We start from the raw sequence: 16,196 nt of genomic DNA on the forward strand, positions 1-16,196 counted from the left end.
CAGGAATTCTGAAGGTTGTGGTTGAGGGTAGTTAATGACTTGTGCCCATTAACAGGTGGTGTCCTCATCTGGTGATCCAGGGCATAGGAGTAGCAGAGTTCCATTCTGCAGCTGATGGAGTCTTTGGCTTGAGGTGTGATTCCCAGGGAAGTCTGCCTTTGCACCACTGAAAAAGAGTCAAGGAAGAAGTCAGTACCTGGTAAGTGGGATGTGCACCTTTCAGTGCACCTCTGCACTTAGGCCCCTACAACAGCTGGATGACATTCTTTGGATCTCTGCCATGGCTACAGATATTCAGATATTCAGATTTTTAGTAGATAAAAAAATACACCTTGGCTTCCACATGGCCTCTTCATCCAGTCATGCTGGGAAACCTGGATATGCACATAGATAGAAAAAAACTTGAATCTATTTGTTTGTGGGATTGTTCTTTTAGTCTCAACACTCTTGAGTTAGGGCCAGGGCCAGGGTCAGGGCCAGGGTAATTGCAGAGGCAGAGTCATAGGCAGAGACAGAGATAGTGTTAGAGGTAGAGGCAGGCTGATGTTTGTGAATTCAAGGCTAGCCTGATCAACATAGTTAGATCCTGAACATGCAGGTTTATGGAGAGAGAACCTGTTTCCAGAAACTAAAAGCAAAGTAACAAATCAATTGGTTATATTTCCTATGTGTCACCCTCTCAAAGAAGTGCCAAATGCCTCAGAGGTAATAGTGTGAGTATCCCTGATCATATTAGAGCACAGAGTGTGCCAAAGAATTGAATGTTCATAGACAGGCCAGAATAGAGCAACATCACAGGCCACTCAAGAAATCCTGGCTGTAGTTGACAGATGGTCTCTCAGGGAAGTTAAGCATTTGCTCCCAGAAAAAAAAGAAACAGTTATTTGAAAGATGGTCGTAGAGAAGAGGAGGACATCTTTGCTATTGCTACCCCAGTTACAAGATTGATATTAGATAATTTAGAATTAGATAAAATACATAAATCATAAGAAAGAAGGCAACCCAGGTAGTACAGTGCAAAGAGAAAGACAGTCCTCCCCAATTTCTTCAAAGAGAGTGAGGACATTCAATGGTTCAGATTGAGGAAGAATCAGGAAAAGGCATAGTGAACCTCTTAGATCCTATCCAAGGCCAACTAGAAAAGAAATGACAGCCACCCCTTAGAGAGTTCGCAAAAAGGAATGCTGTAAAATGCTGGAGAGGATGGAAAGAATTCCAGCCTGATTGGATGTCAGTTTGGAGGATCCTCCAAAAGCCAAAACCTGGCCGACCACATGGCTCATATATGCCTTTCCAAAGAAAGAACTCAATATATTAGAGAGGTACTTGCCCATCAGTGTTGACTGCAGTACCGTTTCAAGAATATTAGGGAACCAAGCATGGTGTCCAACAGCATGGCCATGGATGAAGAAAGTGGAATGTTCGTTGAATGTGAAGTCTTTTCAGCCATAGAGAAAATGAAATGATGTTGTTTGCAGTATGGGGATTCAACTCAGGCTCATGAGATGGCTCAGTAGATTAGAATGCTTGCTTTTCTTACAGTATCTGCAGGCTTACTTCAGAACACCTCCTGGACTCTTTCAATGTCTCTTAATTCCAGACCTCAGAGGTCTGATGGCCTCTTCTGGCCTCTGTGGGCACTCCACACATGTGTTTCACAGGAATTCAGGTGGACGACAAACAAACACACAAACACAAAATAAAGCATTAATGGGTGATTTCAAAGATGGATACAACTTGAGACAAAGTGTACTCAAATGATGCCCAAGTAAGGAAATTGGTCACCCTTGTCTATTTTCTCTTTCTGGTGGATGCTTGATAGTGTGCACATATACTTCTGTATTTCATTTAATGAAATTTTAGGAGGAGCTCTGTCCCAGACTAGTCATAATTAAAGGGCTGGTGTGAGTTTTTCAAAATGGGAGGAAGTGTGGTAAGAACAGGAGTGTGTTTACTATCACAGAATACATTATAGGAAACACACCAAGGTCAAAGACTTTTTAAAAAAGATTTAATTATTTATTTATTATGAATACAGTGTTCTGCCTGCATGTGACCCTGAATGCCAGAAGACGGCACCAGATATCAATACAGATGGTTGTGAATAGCCATGTGGTTGCAAGGAATTGAACTCAGGACCTCTGGAAGAGCAGTCAGTGCTCTTAACCTCTGAGCCAACTCTCCAGGCCCAAAGACTTTTATTTTACCTAAAAATAAAAGTCAAGGAGTATAATTGTATTACCACTACAGGTATTGGCTAATTACATTTACCTTAAATAATACTACCAGGGATTTATAGCATATGATGTATTTATGTAACATATATTACTACTTCGACAACATAAATGAATAACAGCAAAGGTATGAAGAAACCATGAAAACCTCTATATATACTTACTCATGGATAAAATATAAACGGCTTTACTTTCTCCAGTCACTTTTAGTGTCTTCAGATATTTACAAGTAATGAAACCATGTCTGACCAATTATGTGTAAATCCTGGGATTTACCTTATTCACCTTATTCACCTTAACTCAACGTGTACCTACATATCTACCCTTATGTCCAAGTCTTTATATCCAATGTTTACATATATATGTGCCTCCATATCTCACCTTCTCTATGTTGAAGAATACTGTGTAACAACAGCTAGGCCAGCCCTTACATGACATATCCAAAATATCTGGAAATTTCCATATCATTCTCCCTCTGAAGGAAGAGCTGCGGTTTTCCCAGAGACGTGTACTTGGCAGCATTCTCTCTCTCCTGTTGAGTCCGCCTCTTCATGGCCTCCCTCTCTGGCCTCTGCTCTTCTGAGATGGGCTGTGAGATGACTGGCCCTGGGATGTCGACATTCCTCCATGGAATTGGTTGGCGGCTGAAGTCTTGCAGCAGATATTGGATTTGAGGTTTGGGAGGTGATGGGGCCTTGTTCTTGTCAGCAGAGGCAAGCTCCCTCTGTAGTGAAGGGTGAGAGGATGCCTTGTAGGATACTGGACTATGGACAGCTGGCTGAGGCCCAGGGCAAGACTGGATGGGGTTGGTTATGTTATCTCGTGTGGCACTGGTAGCACTAGGCAGAACTGGCTTGTCAGAGGCCATCAAAGAAGTGCTGGCAGGAGCTGGTTTAGATGGCTTGGGTGTGGAAGACTGAGCTGACTTAGAATGAGGCCTCACAGGGTACATTGCAGGGGCCCTGTGAAGCCAGGGAGAGAGGCTTTGTAGAAATAGGTCTTGCTTGTGGCATGTCCAGGGCTGGAAAAGCTAGAGGTACTAACTTGACCTTGCCAGGTGGGGGCACCTAATACTGGGATGGAGATGGACGACACTCCCTGTAAGCATTTCTCTCTGTTCTCTGAGCATTTCTCAGGGTTTTACTAGGGCCTCGGCCATCACATGGCACATCCAGTAGTGATGTGGTGGCTGGGCCTGCCCTGGGATCTTTGTTGCTGTTGAAATTTAGCTGATCCTGGGAGGAAGAGATGCCAGTTTTCTTCTCACTCTTCTTCCCTAGTGGGTGAAAGACTTGCACAGATTCTAACATGTGCATGCCGAGGTGAGTTTGAGGCTTTTTAAAGCTGTTGTGGCTGAGCTCAGGTAGATTCCTCTTCCTCTAGTTTTTTGGCATGGTGGTGTTTTGGTCTGCCTTGACTCTGTTCCTTGACTGCTTGAGCTCCTCTGTTTTCTTGCAGTTGTTTTCTCTGGATCTCTTGGTCCTGTCTTGCCACTGAGCCCTTGCTCTGCTGGGCATGCTGGGTGTGGCTTTTAGGACTTTGCCCTCCAAGTTCTTAGGCATGTTGTCAATAGCCCCTTCACTGGACCCAGCACTGCCCACAGCCTCTTCTTCCTTCACCAGGTCCTGGAGCTGGATTCTGGCCTGAGGAGACCCATCTAGCATCTCAGAGGCTTCCTGGCCATTCTTTCTCCCTTGGTCCACGGGTACACTGAAGTTGCTGGAGCTTTCCTGGACCTGATCCCTGCTGATGTCTTTGGATTGGGTTGCTGTGGGATCTTGGAATGGGTTCCTATCAGTGATTGAGTTGAAGAGTCAGGGAAGGTGAATATCTGCCACCAGTGTAGTCATGTCTGCAAAGTCCATGCTGGAGCCCATCACACTCTGCAGCACCCCAGGCTCATCCTGACCAAGGCTGCTGCTTCCCAAGGTGGAATTGTCAGGAGAAAGCTTCTGTTTTACGCTCCCTAAATCAGGGTAGTTCAGGGCCTGCTGCATGTTGGCATGTGCTAAAGGGAGAAGTGATGGGTCTTGGTTTTCTTTTATGCCCTCATAGGCATTCAGAGGAGTTGATAGATCATCTGTCATCAAATCCAAGTCGTTATTGTCTGTTTGTTCCAAGATTGGAGCAGGAGGCAAGGGCAGGAATTCTGAAGGACTGTCTATGGGGGCAGTTAATGACCAGTCCCCATGGACAGGTGGTGACATCTGGACATCTTGCATGCAGGCATTGCAGAGATCTGGACTCTGCAACAGACAGAGTGTCTGTCCTGCAGCTGTCAATCCCAGCGTTGTCTCCATTTTCACCACTGAAAAAGAGTTAAGGAACAAGTCAGTGACTGGTAAGTGAGGTGCTCCCCACTTTTCAGTGCACCTCAGTACTCAGACCCCTACAGCAGTGGGGAAGGCATCCCTATAGGCTCTGCTTGAGTAGCACAGGCGGCACCTCTGTTGGGAGACTTGTGACCACTCTCTTATTTCTAGTAACCATGTGATATCATCATTTCTCAGATATTTGTGTTTTCCTCGGTGTTTGTGTGTCATGTGTATGTATAGTGATCATGGGGAGGTGACAGAATTGCCTGGGATTGTGGTTCTCCCTTTCCTTTCCTTTTGTCTTTGAAAGAGTGACCCTTATTTCTGTGGAAGTGTGCTATCAGGCAGGTTGTCAGGTCGATAATTTTCAAGAACTTGCTCGTTGCTTCCAACTGTTGGCATTACTTAAATTCCCCCTGTTGCCTGAGTTTCTAAATGAGTTCAGATATCCAAACCCAGTTCCTCACTCCTGCAAGGCAATCTTTTCAACAACTCTGGATTTCCTCCAGCTCCACATTTCACAGTCTTGTTATTAATAATTTGAAAATTGGGTTAAGAAGGTAAAATCTTTAGCTTGGGTTATCTTTGTAGTTTAGAACATATCCTAGTGATCATGCATAGCCTTGGCTCACCTCTGAATAACGATAGCAAAAGAAAAAGGGAGAGAGGGGTGAAATGAGAAGGGAAGAGAGAGAGAGAGAGAGAGAGAGAGAGAGAGAGAGAGAGAGAGAGAGAGAGAAAATGAGAGAAAAGCTTTGCCCAATTTAGCAGTTGAACTCCGGCACACTGGGTATACTGGACTCTCAATGCACTTATGCTTGTATGAGAAAAGCAGGGCCAGCATTTGGAATCTGCAAGTAATACTTCTTCTAGTACAGATTTGGGGTTGCACTGCTCTAGAGTAAAAATTCAAGCAAGAGAAAATAAAGTGTTACCAAAGAGAAAGGCCTTGGTGTCCTCTATAGCCCTGAGGAATAGATTAGGAAGGAGGTGATTGCTGTGTAATGGTGCATGGGAATGATTAGTCAGGTCAGTGATGTGTTTGTCTGTGGTGGTGTCCTTGGACATGTCTTAATGGAGGATGTACGTAACTCATTGCCCTACATTGTCAGTCATTATAGAGACTGAATATAGGGATGGGGAGCTAGGCCAAGGCTGAACTCTCAGGACTCCCATTTTTTTTTTGGTTTTAAAATTTCTTTCCTTCCCTGCCATGGTCAGGGGGAGAGTATCAGCAATCCACAGTACAATGGAGCAAGAGAATTGTTTGTCCTTGTCTGATCAGCTGACCGGAGTGGCAAGTGTGTCCAGTATCAGACAGCACTTACTGGTCACTGGTCACAGGTGACCTGTGATGATCCAAATTTGTTTACAGGCATCACAATGGCAACCCCAAGAGCCTACCAGGGCTGGTAGGTTGGGTTGAAGGGCGAATGATGTCACAAACGGGGCAGCAGCCAATGAGAAAGTCGGATTCTGAGCTAACAGGTGGGACTGGTTGGAGAGGATGCCAGGAGACTAACAGTAGCCATGCAGGCTGAGGTGTGTGCTACTGAGAGGAGGCAATGCTGGCATGGAAGTCCCCCTCTCAGGAGATTTAGTTCAGGATACTGGCAGAGATTCTTAAAATGTTCATCGATGAAGCTGTGTCTGTTGTTCCTATGAGGTGTCACCTTCCAGGAGTGAGTGTGCTTTCAGCATACACTGTACATACAGTCCGTCCCCTTGGGCAGGAAGGAGAGGTCAGCAAGGGAGGAGGGAACTCAGGTGAGAAACTGTATCATTTAATCTGGTTTATGAGCCATCATCATCAGCCCATGACCAAGGAAGTGATCAAAGGGCTCCATTGTGACTGTGTTAAAGGACACAGTGTATTGAGAGCAATTTAGATGATGAACTCCAAGAATCTTCTCTTTGGGTTTCTTCTCCTAGATGCCTTCCTTATTCTGTGTGGCCCCAGGCAAGACTCATATCTCTCTTCTCTGCTTTTCATCCCTTCTTGGAAGGGTTTGATTCTTGGACTAGGGTGAACCTGTATCCTTAAAATGGTGGGAAGTATCATGGTGAACTTCCAGAAGCAGTAGTCTTCTGGTCATCCTGAAGATTCTTGTAATTGGATGCTGCTGGTTGTAGCAAGCACCTGAGGGGTAACCCCTGTTGTTTGGGTGCTCATCTTGTGTTTTACTCTGGTGTCAGACACATTGGCATTCTTTGTAACTTTCCTTCCTTCTTACAGTATGGAGGTTGTTGTCATTGAGTCCTGCCACCTTCCTTCTTCATCCACAAGTATAATGAGTGTGACAGTTACTGAACCTTCTTCCTCCTGGCAACAGTCTCTGCAGAATCCTAGGCTCTAGCATTCTCTACCATACTTTTTTTCTGAGAAAGGGCTAAATAGAGACTGGAACACCTTGAGCCAGAAGGCATTTGTTGGTATGAGGCGGTGGGTTACATGAAAAAAGCAATGTAGGTGTTTTTGTAAGTGTGGCAGTTTGTTGAAAACCTGGCAGTCTGTTGAGAACCAAGGAATAGCACAAAGTTGACATAAGCATAGCAGCTTACATCCCCGCTTCAGGGAAAGTTTTCCCCAATGAAACCACTTTGCTTTGTTAGGGGAAGGTTTCCCCAGGGAAAGTGTTAACACTTCTGTGGTGGTATTCTAATTGTACTGAAATGTGATTTTGATTGTATGTTAATAAATAAAGTTGCCCGGGTGTCAGAGCTGTTAGAGCCATAGACAGAGTGTGGCGGTGGTGGTGCACACTTTTAATCCCATAGATCTCTGTGTGTTCAGGGATACAGCCAGAATTGGCGATATATGCCTTTAAGACCTTGGGGGCTGTACATACAGAGCATGAAGAGGCAGTCACGTGTTTGGATTTACAACCAATGAGAAGGCAGAATGCCTATGAAATGACTGACACACAGGAAATAGCTCTCTTTCGGGAAACTAAGACCACTGCAGGAGGAAGGGTGACATTTTAGCTCTGAGCTCTGACCTCTTGGCTTTCTCTTTTACATTGGTTCTTGTGTTTCTTATTTAATAAGACTGTTGGTTACATCTACATCTGGCGCCCAATGTGACAAGAATCCATTAAAAACCGCTTGTCTTGGAGGCAGGTCCACTTTCCCGCAAGGGCGGCAGGCCGGACGGTCAGTTTCCTAGTCTGAGTGGCGGCTTCCTCGCCCGGGTTCAGGTCTGCTTGATCTCAGGCTAGACTAACTGTGAGCTGCTTGCTTAAAGCCTGCTTGCTTAAAGCCAGCGCTACAAACAACTCAGACCTGCCCTGCCAAACAGGGCCCTGCCTGTAAAGCCAACACACATGGTCGGAGCTTAAGGAAGCCAGACCCAAGCCTTGACTCGGCACAAGATGGAACACGTGGCTGGATTTAAGCTTTAGCCAGCTATGCTTTCTTGTGCGTTCTCTCTCTCTCTCTCTCTCTCTCTCTCTCTCTCTCTCTCTCTCTCTCTCTGGATTTACACCTTGGACACTAGGTGGCTATTTTGAAAATCCCCTCAGATTTCTACTGTTCTACGCAGATTTGGTAAGTCACAACATATCAGATATTTTAAAGGAAACTATTTAAAAGAGAATTTTTCCACATTAAAAAAATGGGTTTTATGTGTACATTGGAAGAAAATTGGGTTTTGTTCGAAATTTTAGTCAGTCTGACAATAGAAAAACTATATGAGAAGATTAGTATTGGTGGAATTATGCAGTTTATCACTATGCTAATCCTCATTTTAATATTTAAAAAGATAGTCAATTAAGTGCCAGGATAACAGCTTTAGAAAACCTTGTTAAACTTGTAAAAATTCAGACAGAAGAAAATAACAGTGATGTTGTTTCAAGTTTGGATCATAACGTTACAGAAAGAAAGCCTGTCTTCACACAGTCACCCTTAATTTATCCTGTAACCATAAAGCAGATGCCTGATCAAATGGCTACACAAAATATTTGGGCTCCAATTGAAATGTTGGATTTAAAAACGTTTAAGGAGGCAATAGTATCTTATGGCATGCATTCCCCATATGTAAAGCAAATGTTAAACTCTTGTTCAACATATAATAGGATTGTACCATAGGACTGGCGGGACCTTGCACAAGCTGTTCTGGAACCCAGCCAGAGACTTCAATTTCTAACGTGGTTTAAGGATGAGGCTAAAAACATAGAAAAACAATGGAAGGATAAAGGAATACAAGTTTGCCAGAATCAGGTTATTGGAGAAGGCCAATATGCTTCAGTACAAACACAATGTTTATATGATCTCCAAAACCTAATTTTATGTCGAACGGCAGCCTTGAATGCATGGGACAGATTTGAGGAACCAGCAAAAAAATCTGAGTCATTTACAAAGGTGATGCAAGGCCCAAAAGAGTCTTTTACAGATTTTTTTTACAAAGACTGCCTTCAGCAATAAAGAGAATGGTCTCGGATTCAGAAGCTAGTAAGACAATAATTGAATCTTTGGCCTTTGAGAATGCAAATGCACCATGCAAAAGAATAATCAGGCCATTAAGGGCAAGATCTGCACCTTTGGAAGATTGGATTAGAGACACAGTTGATGTTGAAGCTGATGAGCATGATGATATGTGGGTAGGAGAAGCAATTTCAAAAGGTTTGAGAAATGTTAGATGTTTTGGATGTGGAAAGCAAGGTCATTTGAAAAGGGACTGTAAACAGGTCATTCCTAGAAACAATGTTTCTTCAAGGAACAATGGCAAAAGAATGCCCCTTCCTTCTGGAGTATGCAGAAGTTGTGGTAAGGGAAAACACTGGACCAACGAATGTAGATCAACAAAGAACAGACAGGGTAATCCTTTGCCTCAGTCTTCGGGAAACTCCAAGAGGGGACCCACGCAGGCCCCCATTGCAAATCCAGTTCAAACCTTTCTGGCAGCCATAGAGGAAATCCCTGTTCTGAGCGATTAAATAACCAAATGCCTATTGGAATAAATCATGCTGGTCAGGATGATGAAACAGAGAGAATAGAAAATTCAGGAGAATACATAAAGAAAAACTTTTGGCAAACTTCTATTAATGAACAAAGACCAAAATTAACGATAAAAATAAACGGTGTTTTGTTGTCTGGTCTGATAGACACAGGTGCGGATGTTACCATAATTGCACCAGAATTTTGGCATCCAACTTGGCCTCTTCAGGAGGTAAATGTTCAACTGTTAGGAATTGAGATATTATCTCAGGTGAAACAGAGTGCAAGATGGCTCGAATGTATAGGTCCAGAAGGACAGAGAGGAAAATTAAAACCACATGTGGCTAACATAACTATGAACCTGTGGGGTCGAGACTTGTTGCAACAATGGAATACTCAGATTAACATCCCTCCAATCTCAGAAACAAATCATAAACTAGCACATGTTACTGAGAGAAATATTAGAAGATATTGTTCTAATGAGTGGTCACCGGCCATCCATATTATACAAGAACAGGGCACAACAACTGAAGATCTTCCAAAGACACCAACAGCTCTACCTTTAAAATGGTTAACCGACAAGCCTGTATGGGTTCAGCAATGGCCTTTAACAACAGAGAAACTCCAGGCTTTAGAAAAGCTGGTAGAAGAACAATTAAATGCTCAGCATATTGAAGAATCAACCAGCCCGTGGAATTCTCCTGTATTTGTTATTAAAAAGAAATCTGGTAAATGGAGAATGGTAACAGACCTTAGAAAAATTAACAAAGTAATCCAGCCAATGGGTTCTCTAAAATCTGGAATTCCTTTGCCTACTCTGTTACCAAAAGGATGGCCTCTCATATTTATTGATTTAAAGACTGTTTCTTTTCAATACACTTACAAGAAAAAGACAGAGAAAGATTTGCTTTTACAGTGCCTACTTGTAATAATTATCAACCAGTTAAAAGATTTCAATGGAGGGTCTATATATATATGGACAATATTTTACTAGCTGACTCAAATGCAGATACTTTAGAAAGAATGTTTGAAGAAGTAAAGAAAATTTTGCCTTGCTGTGGATTACAAATTGCTCCTGAAAAAATACAAAGAGGAGATTCTATTAATTATTTAGGATATAAAATAGAGATACAACAAATTAGACCCCAAAAGGTGCAAATTAGGAGAGATAGACTACAGACTCTTAATGACTTTCAAAGATTATTTGGAGATATCTGTCATCTATGAACTATTGTTGGGGTAAAAAAAATGATGAACTGACTAATTTGTTCAAAACCTTAGAAGGTGACAAGGACTTAAATAGTCCAAGAGAATTATCACCTGAAGCTGAGAAAGAATTGGCCTTGGTAGAAAAGAAAGTACATGAAGGGCACGTGGATCATATTGATCCAAAGCTTGATTGCATTTTGGTTATTTTACCTTCTAGGTGTTTTCCTACTGGAATATTAATGCAGAGGGAAGATATTATATTGGAATGGATATTTTTACCAAATAAACCAAATAAAAAATTAAAAACTTATGTGGAAAAAATCTCTGACTTTATTTGCAAAGGAAAATTGAGACTTCGTCAATTAGCAGGAATAGACCCAGCAGAAATTGTCATACCTTTAACTAAAGAGGTCATTGAAAAATTATGGACAGAAAGTGAACCTTGGCAAAGAGCTTGCAGTAATTTTTTGGGAGAAATTAACAGCAAATATCCCAAAAGCAATAGAATTGATCTTATAAAGAGAGCTGATTGGATCTTGCACTGAATTGTATGGCAAAAACCCATATCTGGAGTTCATACATTTTATACAGATGCCAACAAAGAAGAAAAGGCAGGTTACAAATCAGAAAACTTAAGTAGAGTGGTTCAAAGTCCATATAATTCAGTTCAAAAATCAGAATTGTATGCTATTCTGTTGGTATTAATGGATTTTTCAGAACCTCTCAACATAGTAACTGACTCTCAGTATGCTGAAAGAGTGGTGTTACATATTGAGACTGCAGAATTTATCCCTGATGCTTCAGAATTGACTTCCCTATTTATTCAATTACAAGATACAATCAGGAAAAGGAGTCATCCTTTATATATAACTCACACTTGATCCCATACTGGTCTGCCAGGCCCTCTAGCACAAGGCAATGATGAGATTGATAAATTATTGATAGGAAATGTACTGGAGGCCTAAGAATTTCATAACAAACATCATATCAATAGTAAAGGTTTAAAAAAGGATTTTTCCATAACCTGGCAACAAGCCAAAGAAATAGTAAAGAAATGACCTACTTGTTCCTTCTACAATCAAACGCCATTACTAGCTGGATGTAACCCAAAGGGTACTCAGAGAAATGAAATCTGGCAGATGGACGTGTTTCACTTTGCAGAATTTGGAAAATTGAAATATGTACACCACACCATTGATACTTATTCAGGATTTCAATGGGCAACTGCTTTGAGTTCTGAAAAAGCTGATTCTGTAATCACTCATTTGCTAGAAGTTATGGCCATCATGGGTATACATGCACAAATCAAAACTGACAACGCTCCATCATATGTCTCTGTTAAAATGAAACAGTTTTTTGCTTATTATAATATAAAGCATATTACAGGCATACCACATAATCCTACAGGTCAAGCAGTTATAGAACGATCCAACAGAACTCTAAAGGATATGCTAAATAAACAGAAAGGGGTAACAAAAACCCCCAGAAATAGGCTGCATAATGCTCTTCTAACTTTGAATTTTCTCAATGCCAATGACAAAGGAACAACAGCTGCAGAGAGACATTGAATAATAGATAAAACTACAGAATTAAATCAGCGTATATACTTTAAGGATGTGCTGACCTCAGAATGGAAACCAGGATATGTATTACATTGGGCCGAGGTTTTGCTTTTGTTTCTACAGGAGAAGATAAGCTGTGGGTACCATCAAAATTGATAAAGGTTTGATTTGAACAAGAGAAACCTCTTATTTAGAGGAGGGGATAGTTCATCAACCAGCATGAGCATCCAATTTAAACTAACTTGTACCAGTAACACATGCCTTTTCATTTAATCAGATAATAATTTGCCAGAAAGGAACATTCCCAAAATTAGTCTTGGGGAAAGGTTTTTGTTTTTGTCTTTTAGGAGAATGAAGGTTAAGGAATCTGAAGAACATTGGACAAATGAGACAACTGAATAAAAGGGACAAATCATCTATCCCAGGAAACAGAGTGAAACGTCGTATGGGTATATATTATCTAAAAAATTTTATGTCTTCCTAAATGTTTGTTTCTGCTTTTCTCTAAAGATTTAACACTATTGGTCTTCTAATAGTCCCAGTTCAATTAAAATTTAAAGCTGACTTTGGAGTTGGAGAATGGCTCTCTCCTTCTTTAAACTCAAGCATGTTGTTAAAAGGAAAATGCAAACTCCCTGTATCATGCCAGAATAAAAGAGCCATCTTCTGCTATGAGACAGGACAAAAGCCAAATTAATTAAGGGACTATTCTATTACTAATCTCAACTCTTTGATTCTATTCTGGTTCTTTAAACTTTTCTTAAAGTATGAATTTTATATCAAAATTTACAAGATTAACATATATAGATATATATACATTTTAAACTTTGTTAAGATATAAATGGTCATATAAAATACTAACTAATTCTTTAAAAAAGGCTTCAATTAGCTGCATATATATGTCTTTGTGTTCAAGTCTCTTATGAGTTTTCTGCAGGAAATCACAGCCAGGCCTAACATCAAATGAAGTCTCCAGAAAGAAGATGGGGCCCCACAACAACAACAATTCCACGTGGACAATAATAATATCATTAAGCTGACAAACATCATCCACAGATCAGCTTTGAAGTACAAGGTGCCCAGAGCAATTTTGAGATGACTAGCTGAGATGATTCTGTCTCAAAAACTGCTTGAATAAGGACTTGAGATAAACCCTGAACTTTGACATTATACACAGACGGGATAATGGAGGATATAGTTACCTTTCCTAGAATTTGACGATTAACCTAAAATTTTTCTTTCAGGATAAAGAAAACTTTGCCCATACCCAGCAGGAAGCAATTTTAAGAATACGACGCCCACATTCCCAAAGAGGTTGTGTGGGGTGGGTGGTTTTTTGGTCTATTTAATGAGTTTTGGTTCTGGGATAATTTTCAATGTTTAGGGGGGTTGGTTACAAATTGTTCTCAAGGGTTAGGAAAAAGGCTAAGCAAAGGAGATTAGATTTAAGGTGTTGCTAGAGTTTTCCTGCCTTGCCCACAGTCAGGACAAATCTCTGTCACCCGCCAGTCCCACAGCCGCTCAGACCCAACCAAGCAAACACAGAGACTTATATTGCTTACAAACTGTATGGCCGTGGCAGGCTTCTTGCTAACTGTGCTTATAGCTTAAATTAGTCCATTTCCATACATCTATACCTTGCCACGTGGCTGGTGGCCCACCGGCATCTTCACATGCTGCTGGTCATGGCGGCATCTGGCAGTCTGTCCTTCTGCCTTCCTGTCCTTTTATTTCTCCTCTCTGTTAGTCCCGCCTATCCTTCCTGCCTAGCCACAGCTGATCAGGTTTTATTTATTGATCAATCAGAACAACTTGACATACAGACCATCCCCCAGCACAGCCAAGTGCAGACCATCTCAGACACCTGCACTCAGGCCCATGGTCCTAATCATCCTCTATGTGGACCTGCTGGGTAACGCCACAAAGAACCCAAGAAGGGCTCCTACAGGACATACAGAACATCCCACAGCATTAAGGTTCTTGTTTAAAAAAAAGAAAGAAAGAAAGAAAGAAAGAAAGAAAGAAAGAAAGAAAAGAAAAGAAAAGAAAAGAAAAGGAAAGAAAAGAAAAGAAAGAGACAATTACTAGTTTTAAATACTTTACATTGGATTGTTTTATATTGTGTACAAATTTGAAACTGATATTGTTAGAAAATGATATATGTATATTTCTAATTGTATTCATACCATTCATTTAACAATGTAATGCAATTTTCTGATCCTTGAATGTTGTTATTACCAACTATTAGGATATAAAGAAATGAAAGTTAGTATTTAGACATTACAATAGGACTTATAGTCATATTAGATATGTTTTAAAAATTGAGCAGAGATGTTTTAGACAGGTCATCTTGAAACCCTTCAGAGATCTACAGAATATGGCATTTAAAATGTTTTAATAACTTAGAAAATTTTTCTTTTTTGAGACATGTCGGCTCCTGGCAGTACCAATCTACTTCAGAGAAAATATGGGCATTGAAGAAACTGCATATGGAGTCAACTTTCATTGTGGCAAAAGCTAGCCACTGGACAATAAAGTATCCTCGAATCAACAGGACAAAATGGACAGACAGAACACGAAACAAGGGACTACTGATTCTTGCCAAAACAAGTGTGGTTATGGCTTTATCAAAAGGCATCTTCTGAGGCCAGGACAATATGGCCCCATCCCTGAAGAGGCCTTCGCAATCCGGAAAAGGCACAGTGCCCGTTTCTTCGAAGGCAGCTTGACAGGCAGAGGGCTGATGGCTTCTGTTGTGCAATGAAACAGCTCACACCTCTCGATAGTAGACTTGCATTTAATAGAGGGATGTGGAGAAGAAGGGGACGTTGAGATGAAGCCATATATACACAGCCAAGAAAAATGGACAGCTGAATTCAAAAACTGTCAACAATTTCCAGAATTTAAAATCCTGAATCATGACAGGACACTAGTGCAATTCAGGTGTTTCTGGTACGTGGACTGCTCTCACCCAATGTGAGGTTGAACTGTTGACCTTGTGTACATCCTACTTCACAAATGAGTCTGTCAGATACACTAAGCCTATAGGCTGAAGATGATGCTCCAACACTGCAGAGAAACCTCAGGTGACTGCCCAGGCAGCTGGCTGTTTCTATCAACTCACAAATATTTTGGAAGTTGCTTGCATGCACTTCCTGTTTTTATTTTTGTTAGCTAATTTTATTTCCTTCTTGGGTCTCTGAGGGAGATGAAGATTAGTTAGTTATGGTTAAAGTGTAGTTAGTTATAGTTGAAAATTAATTAGGATAGAAAGTGCATTAGATACATCTTGGATTTACCAAAATAGGATAGATAATGGAATTATTTTCTCTGATTTGTCAAAGACATGTTTAGGTATTTATTACTTGTATATATTGTATATAGTTATTGTACTTTTGTATATAGTTTTTCTTATGTTAGTTATAACCTTTTGCTTTTTTTCTTTTTATTAAAATAGAATATGATAATTTGTTTAAATATGGGTAAATCTTGTGTGTTTCCTCACTTTGGTTTAGGTTGTTATCATTCTCCTTGGGCACTCACTGGTGGGTTCACAGACTGTCTCATGTCTTGGGTGTAGTGTGCATTTATATACCTTTCTTATTCTAACTGCCTCAACAAGCACTACTATGACAGTGTCTGTCTGTCAGTCCTCATTGAAAATGACCCTGGAGCCTGTTTAGCCCTCCTCCTGCATTCACATGAGCTGTCAGCACTTTCCCTTGGGACCTCTTTTACACTGAGCTAGTGCTGTAGCTTGCAGCTACATGCCCAGCTCAGTAGAACTGTTCCTCCATGCAGCTTGTTTCATGTTTTGTAGTGCTTGGCAAAGGTCTTCAATAAGAGTATCTTTTCTCATAGGCTAGTAGGCTGCTTTGTCTTTCACCCTTCCAGTTTCCTTCCTGACTGACCACTTGTCAGATAATGTGACACATTCCAAG

General features: G+C 41.0%; 1 long non-coding RNA gene and 1 pseudogene across 1 annotated transcript; one reads left to right on the forward strand and one right to left on the reverse strand.

Annotated features, from left to right (window-relative positions):
- Window positions 1–2,620: 2,620 nt before the first annotated feature.
- On the reverse strand, window positions 2,621–4,546 carry LOC102922689 (uncharacterized protein C2orf78 homolog pseudogene; annotated as a pseudogene).
- Window positions 4,547–4,557: 11 nt separating this feature from the next.
- Window positions 4,558–15,718, forward strand: LOC143274326 (uncharacterized). The gene is made up of 2 exons (XR_013052927.1): window positions 4,558–12,704; window positions 14,681–15,718. It is a non-coding gene; the product is annotated as an uncharacterized LOC143274326 (long non-coding RNA).
- The last annotated feature ends 478 nt before the right edge of the window (window positions 15,719–16,196 follow it).

Source organism: Peromyscus maniculatus, chromosome 1 (assembly GCF_049852395.1).
Source record: "Peromyscus maniculatus bairdii isolate BWxNUB_F1_BW_parent chromosome 1, HU_Pman_BW_mat_3.1, whole genome shotgun sequence".
Classification (NCBI taxonomy): Eukaryota; Metazoa; Chordata; class Mammalia; order Rodentia; family Cricetidae; genus Peromyscus; species Peromyscus maniculatus.